Below are 10,853 nucleotides of genomic sequence, written 5' to 3'. Positions count from 1 at the left end.
TTCCAGCTGTAAGGATTCTCTGAGGAGGTGATGATGAAGAAAAAGCAGAATGCTACCCCAAACACTGCTCAGTGAAATGCAGAAGCATGGCAGGGACTGCACAGAAACACCTGCTAAGGTGAAGGCTTGCACATGAGGCTGCCACTGCTCAATTCCTAACCACAAAGAGTAGAACAACTGAGTCTAGGTCCCTGAGCAAATGCTCAGCACTGGAGACAACTGTCCCTGGCTGCATGCAAAATGCAGCTGCACAGAGCTAGCACTCCTCTCCAACACAAGGAGAGGTCTAAGGAGAGATGAAGAAACTCAGAGGGTTCTGAGAACTATAGATCCTTCTCTGGGTCCTTTAGAAGCAGAAGAATCCCAATTGCAAAACACAGATTTCCGTGCAGGTAGAACAATCCCCTTGCTGCTGAGTGTGTCTAGAAGGTGAATTGGCCACCTCTGGGTAGCTAAGGATTGCAGTACCTCATGGCATTAAAGTGCTTATTCTCTGTCTACATTGCTTTGAAATCAAAAGCTAAGGGAGCAGAAACAGGACACATTACTCTAGGTCAGGGCACCAGCTCCTGAGCAAGACAGATGCTTTCAGCCCAGCTGTCCACCTGCCTCTCTTCTCCTAAGGGACCAAGGGGTTCTTAGGCTGTGGCAGGGGGGCTCAGCTGCTTGTGAAAGGAGCATTTCACAGCTCTGCACTGATGCAAGGCACAGCTCAGTGCCAATGGCACGCTACCACCAATTGCAGTTTTTTGATTCATTTGCCAACCCATAATTTGTGGAGCTGCTACATAAGCAGCTGAGTTGTCCCTGAAGCAGAGGCAGTGCAATAATCCCAACAATCATTCCAAGGTAAACTGCCCTGCACTGTGATTCAGAGCCCTGAGGCACCTCATGCTCCTGCCAGCCCCAGAAGCAGCAGCACTTGGCACTGCTTGATTCATGCACACTCCCACCCTAAGGGGAGCCTGAAGAGTTTGCAAAGAGGTTGATGAGTCCATCCTGCGGGTTTCTTCATGCAGACAGCAGACACCATCCTTCCTTTCCAAGCAGAGGAGTCCCTCATGCTGGTTTCATGCAGAGAGGCAGACACCATCCTTCCTTTCCAGGCAGATTTCCATAGCAAATATGAAGTAAAGAGTGACATTTACCTTGCATTTAGAAAGGGGGTTTGAGAAAATGAGCTCCTTCTTAAAAATCAGCCAAGCAAAAAGCCTGCTAAGCTGTTGTGATGCCCAGCAGGAGAAATTTGGCATGGGCCAGAAGGAAGAAATTCCTGCTCCCCTCACAGGGAACTGGGATTTTCCTTTGCCATGGGTATGACACACATGGAACTGGCCATCACCTTTTATTTATGACACCTGCTTTTCCTCTGCTTCAGTATCAGCCTTCACTTCCTCTCTTCTCTTTGTAGTTCTCATCCCACCTGCCAGAAAAAGGCAGACTTCCTGCTCTGCCTTGAAACCTTATGCCCTGCCAGCCCAGACATTGATAGGATCAGCCAGGAGTCAATCTCTGCTCACTGTCTCTGTGAGGAAGGCTCACATGCAGTCTGGCCAGTGGCTCTGCAGTGAGGGCAGGGCACTGAGTGAAGATGTTGAGCTCAAAGGTCTCACCAGACAGAGGCAAACTCCAGTTTCTCAACCCCCAATTTCACAGATTCACTAAATCACACAGAAACCAGGAAACATCTGGTTGGAAGAGAGCTCCAAGCTCATCCACTCCAACCCTCCACCCAGCACTGCAGGGTCACCACCAAACCATGTCCCTAAGCACAGCTCCACAGGCTGCTGGAACACCCCCAGGGATGGTGACTGCAGCACTGCCCTGGGCAGACCATTTCAATGTCTGAGATCCCTTCCAGGGCAGAAAGAGTTCCTGAGATCCAGCCTGAGCCTGCCCTGGGGCAGCTTGGAACCATTGCCTCTGCTCCTGTCTCTTGCCACCATGGAGCAGAGGCTGCCCTCTCCTCATTCCAACCTCCCTTCTGTGAGCTGCAGGGAGGAATGAGGTCTCCCTCAGCCTCCTCCAGCCTGAACACCCCCAGCTCCCTCAGACCCTCCTCTAGCCCAGGGGCTCCAGGCCCTTCTCCAGCCTGGCTGCCCTGCTCTGGACAGGCTCCAGCCCCTCAATGTCCTTCCTGGAGTGAGGGGCTCAGAACTGAACACAAAATGTCAGCTCTACAGGACAGGGGTATCAGGGACTTCAGGATGTGGGAAAACCTTAAGAAACTGTAAGAGAAAGCAAGCTCTCAGCAGTTCTTTCTAGCTCCATCCTTACACAGCCTGGAGAAACCTTTTTCCTTTTTTTTGTTGCTTTCCCCTTCCAAACCCCAACAGCCCCAGACAAACACAGCACATACTGCACTTAGAGCAGCCCTCCTGCCCTCACCTACAGCCAATCCCTCAGCCCATGGAACAATCTCATGTGTAGCTGCTTCTTTGGCAGTGTCACTTGTTCTTCAACCTGGCATTTATTTAGCCATAGATATAAACACTCTGTAGTACACCAGACCTAAGTAAAGCAGACAGCTTGGGGCAGGCAACCCCCTTCCTAATCCCATAGAGTCTAATCAAGTCTTCATTTGAAGTAGTATTTTAATAGTCCAGAAAATGAGGATCATTCTCTATCCTTAGAAAGGTTAAATACAGCTGTGGTGTCCTCTCCAAAACAGTAAGAATTTTGTGTTGGAGCGACCTTCTGTCTTGGAACAACTCAGTCATTAGTGTCATAGAACTTCAGAATGGCTCAGGTTGGAAGGTTGCACCTTAGAGCTCATCTGTTCCAACCTCCTGCTGTGGGCAGGGACACCTCTCAACTAGACTCAGCCACTCAAGGACTCATCCAACCTGGCCTTCAACACCCCAGGGAGGAGGCAGCCACAGCCTGCCTGGGCAACCTGTTCCAGAGTCTCACCACCCTTCTGCTGAAGAACTTCTCCCTCAGCTCCAGTCTAAGCCTGCTCTGCCTCAGACCATTTCAAACCATTCCCCCTTGGCCTGTCTCTAGACACCCTCAGGAAAAAACCCTCTGCAGCCTTCCTGCAGGATCCCTTCAGCTATTGCAAGGCAGCTCTAAGGTCTCCCTGGAGCCTTCTCTTCTCCAGGCTGAACACCCCCAGCTCCCTCAGCCTGTGCTCACAGCAGAGCTGCTCCAGCCTTTGCATCATCTTTGTGGCCTCCTCTGGACTCTCCAGCAGCTCTGTGTCCTTCTTCTACTGGGGATGCCAGAATTGGAGGCAGTATCCACACAGTCTTTCAGTGAGCCACCTGAGCCAGAAGAGGCCCTGAATTCCCTGGCTGTGGAATGGATAACATTATTCCTTGCTCCACAAAGAGAAAACTGCTCACAGTCAACACTCTGGTCTCCAGCCTTCCCTCACCTCCACAATCAAACCTGCTATTTCATGCCATTTCCTCCTCCTTCTGCAGCCTGAGGTACGTTACCTGTGCTTGTGTTCACAGTGACAAACACGGAGGGCACCTAATGCAGCAATTATAATCAATGTCTGATCTGCCTCCACTAAAAACACGCACTCCAGCATCAAGACAACGTGCCCCTCACATGGAGCAAACCCTGCCTAACACAGAAACTACCAGGGTCGTGTCTGAACACATCTGTTGCCTCAACTACAGCAGCCAGCCTTGCCTTCATCCACTCTGCTGAAAGGCAATGGATCCCTCGCAGCTTCAAAAGCAAGTCCACATAGGCTGTGTCTATCACTTCTCCTCAGAGAGTTCCAGGCACTGGGAAATGGGTTCTTGGTGGATTTCATAAGCAGTTGTGCTTGCAGCTTTGAAGTCTCCTCCAGGTCTGTCATTTGGTAAGGCTGTTGGTGGGTGCCTGGGGTGCTTTGTCCTCCGGGAGGCTATTTTCCTTTAATTCATCTCTGATGAGAAGCAATTTCTGCATTTTCATCTGTTTTATGTAAAGATCAAAGGGATGATGGATCCCAATGCTGACCCTGTGACAGGCAAAAAGAGGCAAGGCTGCACATTTTTGCTGGGTGTCAGACTAAACCTCAGAGCAGCCAGTCGCACCGCTCACCGCTGCAGGTCTTGCTCTTCTCACCAGGCCAAGCAGCACCTCATCTCCTGCCTGCTTCCAGATGGATGCAAAACAATGTTGTGGGGTGAAATCTCCATTCTTAAATCTGCCAAGCTCATTGTTTGCCCAAAGAGAACAAAGAGAGCAAAGATCCAATTCCAAACTGCTCTAACAATACTCTTCTTAATGGTGTCCCATCAATGAAGTCATGACACTTCATCTAGTCACAAGCTGATTTAGCTGGCCCTGCATCACCACCTCTTTAAAGCATTGTCAGTTTGTTTCTTTCTGTCTTCAAGCTGCAATAAAGGCTGACCTTTTGGGCAGTTTAAGGAGAAAATTTTCATACCAGAAAAGCAGCTTTCAAATTTGACTGCATTGGGGATGATCTGCAGTAGCCACTGAGATGAAGGACGCCAGTGTGAACACCGTTGCCAGCCCCACAAGAGCAGAACAGAGAGGTCACTGAAGCTTACCTTAAGTGAAAGGTAACATAAGGAAGCTCTGGTTTATTACTATTTGCTGAAGCAGGCTCATGACACATGCCAGCAAACATGCAGGTACTGGGAGCTTCCAGGATGTGGTCCTAAGCCAGCAAACACATCCTCGATGCAAATGTCCCTTCTTACTTCCAGCCAGTTCAAACTGCTTCCCTCTCTGGGTGACCCTGCTCTGGCAGGGGGGTTGGACTGGATGATCTTTCAAGGTCCCTTCCAGCCCCTAACATTCTGTGATTCTGTGAAGCCAAAAGAAATTTCTTCTATCTACCCAGCAGTCCAGAACAGAGAGAAGGAGCAGCTCCCTTCTGATGCCAGCAGTCTGGAAACCACAGAAGGAGGAATTTCAGAGGATGAAAATGAGGATGTTCTTTGCAAACACTTGGCATAAATCCATCACCTTCTGCCTCCTGCACCTCAAGACACCCAGTGCTATGTGCTGGGACAAACCTGAGGGTATACTTAGCTAAAGAAATCTTCTTTGGGTGCAGTTTCCACCTGAAACCACTGCCAAGAAGGCCAAAGGCATCCTGGGGTGCATCAAGAAGTGTGTGGCCAGCAGCGCTAGGGAGGTTCTCCTGACCTTCTGCTCTGCCCTGCGCAGACCACAGCTGGAAGGCTGTGTCCAGTCTGGGGCTCCCCAGTTCAAGAGAGACAGAGATCTGCAGGAGAGAGTCCAACAGAGGAAAGAAGGATGATGAAGGGACTGGAACATCTCTGCTGTGAAGAAAGGCTGAGAGCCCTGGGGCTGTTTAGTCTGGAGAGGAGAAGGTTGAGAGGGGATCTGATCAATAAGTATCTGAGGAGTGGGTGTCAGAATGAAGGTTCCAGGCTCTGTTTGGTGGTGCCCAGGGACAGGACAAGGTACAAGCTGGAACCCAGGAGGGTCCAACCCAACATGAGGAGAAACTTCTTTGGTGGGAGGGTGCTGGAGCCCTGGAGCAGGCTGCCCAGAGAGGTTGTGGAGTCTCCTTCTCTGAGGACTTTCCAACCCCATCTGGATGTGTTCCTGGGTGCCCTGCCCTGGGTGACCCTGCTTTGGCAGGGGGGTTGGACTGGATGATCTCCGGAAGTCCCTTCCAACCCCTGTCATTCTGTGATTCTCTAATGCACTTTGGGAGGTGTGGGGGGGATTCTGTAAGGGACACAACATGCCACAGGTTGTATTTTCTACCTTCATAAGCTGTGTTTTCAAATCCTCTGTTTCTCTGGCTCAGGCAGGTAAAGGTGCCAAGAGCCTCAAATGTTACGACTACACACTGTCAGTTTTGCACAGGGCCAGGTGTCTAATAAATCACTAGGCAATGCCTTCCCCAATTAGATCTTAAAAGCTTGTTTTAGAAAGAGATGTTATGGAGCAGGCTTCTAGAAATCAGATCTGGTGAACAAAGGGGGAGGAAAAAGCAAAGCTTTTGTTCTCAACCATTTACACCTCGGATTAATTTTTAAAGCCTCCTATAAATCTTCAGCGTGGCTCAGGTACACAACAGAAACATGAAAACGTGGCAAAAGTCGACAAGCTGATTTATGGCAGCCCATAATCAGCCATCTCTGATCTGCAGAGGAGATAAACCAGCAAACAGATGCTTGCTCGGTGGAGGAGAGGAAAAAAGCGAACGGGAAACTCTGAGCGCGTTCCAGAAATGCAAATGCGCACAGCAGCTGCGCTGAGGGCAACGCCAGCCTGGGCCTTCCACCAGGCACGGCCTCAGCGTGTGAGGGCAGGCACAGAGCGGCGCAGCCAGCGCTGCCTGCGCTGAGTCAGCAACCAAACCACACCAAGCTGGCAGCAGCAGTGACACAGCACTCGGGATGCGCTCCTCACCCTGCTCCGAGGGCACAGCACACGCAGGCTGCACCCCAAACGACACGCGAGCAGGGGGGTCCTCGTGGATAGCCCGCTAAATATGAGCCAGCAGTGTGCCCAGCTGGCCAAGAAGGCCAAGGGCATCCTGGCCTGCATTAGGAAGGCTGTGGCCAGCAGGAGCAGGGAGGTCATTGTGCCCTGTGCTCTGCATTGGTTAGGCCACACCTTGAGTCCTGTGTCCAGTTCTGGGCCTCTCAGTTTAAGAAGGACATTGAGAGACTTGAACGTGTCCAGAGAAGGGCAACAAGGCCTTGAGCACAGCCCTGTGAGGAGAGGCTGAGGGAGCTGGGGTTGCTTAGCCTGAAGAGGAGGCTCAGGGGGGACCTCATTGCTCTCTACAACTACCTGAAAGGTGGCTGTAGCCAGGAAGGGGTTGGTCTCTTCTCCCAGGCAACCAGCACCAGAACAAGAGGACACAGTCTCAAGCTGTGCCAGGGGAAGTTTAGGCTGGAGGTGAGGAGAAAGTTCTTCACCGAGAGAGTTGTTCATCATTGGGATGTGCTGCCCAGGGAGGTGGTGGAGTCACCGTCCCTGGAGGTGTTCAAGAGGGGATTGGATGTGGCACTTGGTGCCATGGTCTAGTCATGAGGTCTGTGGTGACAGGTTGGACTGGATGATCTTTGAGGTCTCTCCCAACCTTGGTGATACTGTGTGACAGGAGGTGACTATCCCCCTGTGCTCAGCACTGGGGAGGCCACACCTGCTCCCTGGGGCATTCAAGGCCAGGTTGGATGAGGCATTGAGCAGCTGAGTCTAGTTGAGAGGTGTCCCTGCCCATGCAGGAGGCTGGAGCAGATATCTCTGGCTGGACCTGGCCAGCCATGCTTCAGGAATGGTTTCTGCACCTTTTCTGAAATGCAGGAGAACATGAGAACAAAACCTAAGGATTAACCCAAGGCAGCTGTGGGAGGGGTCACAAAACCTGCCTTTTGGTATGCCTGGAAATGCCTTTCCCCAGAGGGATCCAGTTCCTCCTAGCCCATTTCTGCCATACCCAGCCACACTCCTGACTGTGCTGGGCAGATCCACCGCTCTTGCCCTTCACAGCCAAGTGCGGCCCCCAGCTACAGCTGCCAAAGGCAAACAACAGCTCACAGCTCTTGCTTAGGTGTGGACAGACAAATCCTGCATGTTTCTCCAAATCAGAAAGAAGTGGGGCACTGGAAAATCTTTGTCAAGTAAAACCTGTGAGAAGGCCAAGAACACTTGAAGGTGTCACCAGGACTTGGAGGGGCAAAACCTTCTGAACTTTCTCTGCAGAGAGAAGAGGCTGAGGAAACCACCTCAGTTCTTGCCAGGCTCTCACATTCCCAGGCACCAACTGCAGTTAAAGGGGGGGGGGGGGAACCCAAAACCCAACCCCACAGCTTCTTTTTGCAGTGGATTCATCAAGATAGTTGTATCTTTTGGAGTGTGATGAGTGCCTAATTACCATGATTCCAATCTCTTGTCACCTTCAGGCTAGACTACAGATAGGGATGGTTTTCAGCCAGGGCTGACAGTGAAAATTAACTTGACACAGCATGCAAGGGTTTGCTAAGCATGATGGAATACTCCAAACATCACTCCTCTTCTTCATCTAGCCAGGAGGAGGAGGAGGAAGGGATCACAGGAGAGTGAGTTGAAAGTTGCTAAATCCCTTCTCCAGCAGAGGAAGGTGCTTGGCTGATTACATGTGCAGGCTGAATGCATTTGTCTCTCACCTTTCTCCACATACTGTCCTGTTTTGAGCCCTGTTGGCTTCACACAGTTCTTTCTCCTCCTCATCCTGCTGCAGTTCCTCAGCAGTTCCTTCAGCCTCTCACCCAGTTTCCTTCTGGGACACTGGCTGCATGCTGGCTGGGCCCTCCAGTGCAGCACACAGTCAGCGCACTGCACCCCCCCCCCCTTCCTTGTCTGACTTTCCTCAGCCCAGAGAGCTCTGCCAGAGCATCCACTGTCCATGTGCCCTTTGGAAGCAGACCTGATGGACACTTAGATAACCTCAACAGCAGCAGGAGCTGACCCAAGGACTCTACTGTGCTCTTCCTTGTTGTCAAGACTCAAACTCAAGCGCTCAGCACCACCAAGGACTCCTCCTGCTAGCCCACTGCACAACCAGCAGCAAAAGCCCAAGGGGCAAACTGGAGAGCTGAGGGAACAGCTTCCTGAGCAGGGGCAGAAGCTCAGGAGTGAAACCTGCTCAATCCTTGCAGTGCAGCCCAGTTCTGAGGGCAGGGAGCAGCAGTGGCTCTGCAGATAGGAAGGCTACAGTGAGGCCCATAGACAAACACAAGGCCTAGGTGGGAAACCAAACTTCAGATGCTCTAACTACGTTCAGAGGACAAAGGCTGAGGCTGTAATTCTCCCCATCACTATTGAGGAGGCTGGAGTGGATGATCACCTCAAGCTTCACCATTTAGAAACTCCATCCTGGTACTCCTGCATCACAAGGGTTTTGATTCCTCAGGTTCCTTTTCCCAGCCCTTAATGCAATTCCTGACCTAATCTCAAACCACTTCCTTGCCTTTCATTTATAGTTTCTGAAGCTGAAAAAGATCTTGCTGACAGCATTTCAATATCTAAAGGGCACCTACAGGAAGACTGTTTAGAAAGGCTTGTGGGACTAGGACAAGTGGAAATGGTTTGAGAGTGGAGCAGGGCAGATTGAGGTTGGCCCTCAGGAGGAAGTTGTGCCCAAGGAGAGTGGGGAGACACTGGCACAGGCTGCCCAGGGCTGGGCTTGAGGCCCCATGCCTGGAGCCATTGAAGCTCAGCCTGGCTGTGTCCCTGTGCAGCCTGCTCTAGCTGGAGGTATCCCTGCTGAGTGCAGAGGGGTTGGACAAGGTGCCCTTGGAGGCTCCCTTCTAACCCAAAGCATTCTCTAATTCTAATAGGCAAAACTGCAGATGGTCAAAAAGCTTCAAAGAAGAAGCTGCAATTTCCCCAGCTACACAGGGATTTTTTTGCCACTGGATTTTTAAAGCAGTGAGTCAAACATGTTTAAAATAAGCAGCATTAGGTACAGAGCCCAAACTTACACTCACAAAGCTCATGAGAGCCCAGGGGAAATAACAGCACAAAGCACAAGATGATAAAATCCTGGCTATGGCACAACTGGCATAGACCACACACATCTGGATGGAGAGAGGCCGTCTGCAAAGGCTGCAGGGACAGGACCAGGGGCAATGCCTTCAAGCTAGATCAGAGCAGACTTAGATTGGATATGAGCAACAAGTTCTGCATCAGGAGGCTGCTGGAACACTGCAACAGGTTGCTCAGGGAGGTGGCTGGGGCCCTATCCCTGGAGATATTCAAGGTGAGGCTGGACAGGGCTCTGGGCAGCCTGATCCAGTGGAGGATGTTCCTGCTGTGTGCAGGGGAGGCGAACTGGGTGACCTTTGGAGGTTCCTTCCAACCCAAACCATTCTCTGACAGGATGCTTGGTTGTATGGTTTAGTTGATTAGGTGGTGTCGGATGATAGGTTGGACATGATGATCTCGAAGGTCTCTTCCAACCTGGTTAATTCTATTCTATTCTATTCTATGATTCTATGAACTACCTGTGCTCAGTCTCAGCACAGTACACACAGCTTCAGCACAGACAGCCTCTGAGCTGCTAAAACCACCCAAGATCAGCACTGAGATGGGTGCCCTTGGTATGAGTGGCTGCTCCTTACATTCTGATGAAGCTCCTCAGGCACAGCAATAAGCTCTAAGAGAAATACTCTGACTGAATCTGCCCTTTTCATGCTTGAGCAGACACTGGGTGACAGCAGTGCCTGGGGTTTCTGCTCACTGAGGTCAGTGTGTGCAGGGGCTTGGTTGTGATTTGTACCTTGTGAGGGAATTAGGTCCTTCTTCCCATGGTTCTGTGTTACACAGACAGGAGGCCACACCTGAAGTGCTGGGTTCAGTTCTGGGGCACTCACTCCAGGAAGGACATTGAGGGGCTGGAGAGGGTCCAGAGAAGGGCAAGGAAGCTGTGGAAGGGTCTGGAGAACAGGGCTGGAGACCAGCAGCTGAGGGAGCTGGGGTGTTTAGTGTGGAGAAGAGGAGGCTGTGGGGAGACTTCATTGCTCTTTACAGCTCCCTGAGAGGAGGCTGGAGCCAGGTGGAGGTTGGCCTCTTCTCCCTAGGAGCAAGTGACAGGAGGAGAGGAAATGGCCTGGGGTTGCAGCCAGGGGAGGTTTAGGTTGGACATCAGAAGAAACTTCTTGAATGAAAGGTTACTGAAAGCCTGGCACGGGAGGTGGCTGAGTGCCCATCCCTGAAGGTATTTCAGACAGGCAGAGATGTGGTGCTGAGGGCCATGGTGTAGCTCCACCCTCAGCAGAGTTAGAGAATGGTTGGAGTGGATGAGTTCAAAAGGCTTTTCCAGCCCAAACAGTTCTGTGATTTGATGATTAATGGAAACTCTCCTTTTAAAACATTCCCAACATGCTCATTGCCAGCCCACAGACATG

Source organism: Dryobates pubescens, chromosome 39 (assembly GCF_014839835.1).
Source record: "Dryobates pubescens isolate bDryPub1 chromosome 39, bDryPub1.pri, whole genome shotgun sequence".
NCBI classification, from domain to species: domain Eukaryota; kingdom Metazoa; phylum Chordata; class Aves; order Piciformes; family Picidae; genus Dryobates; species Dryobates pubescens.
Note: the sequence above shows the minus strand (reverse complement) of the source record.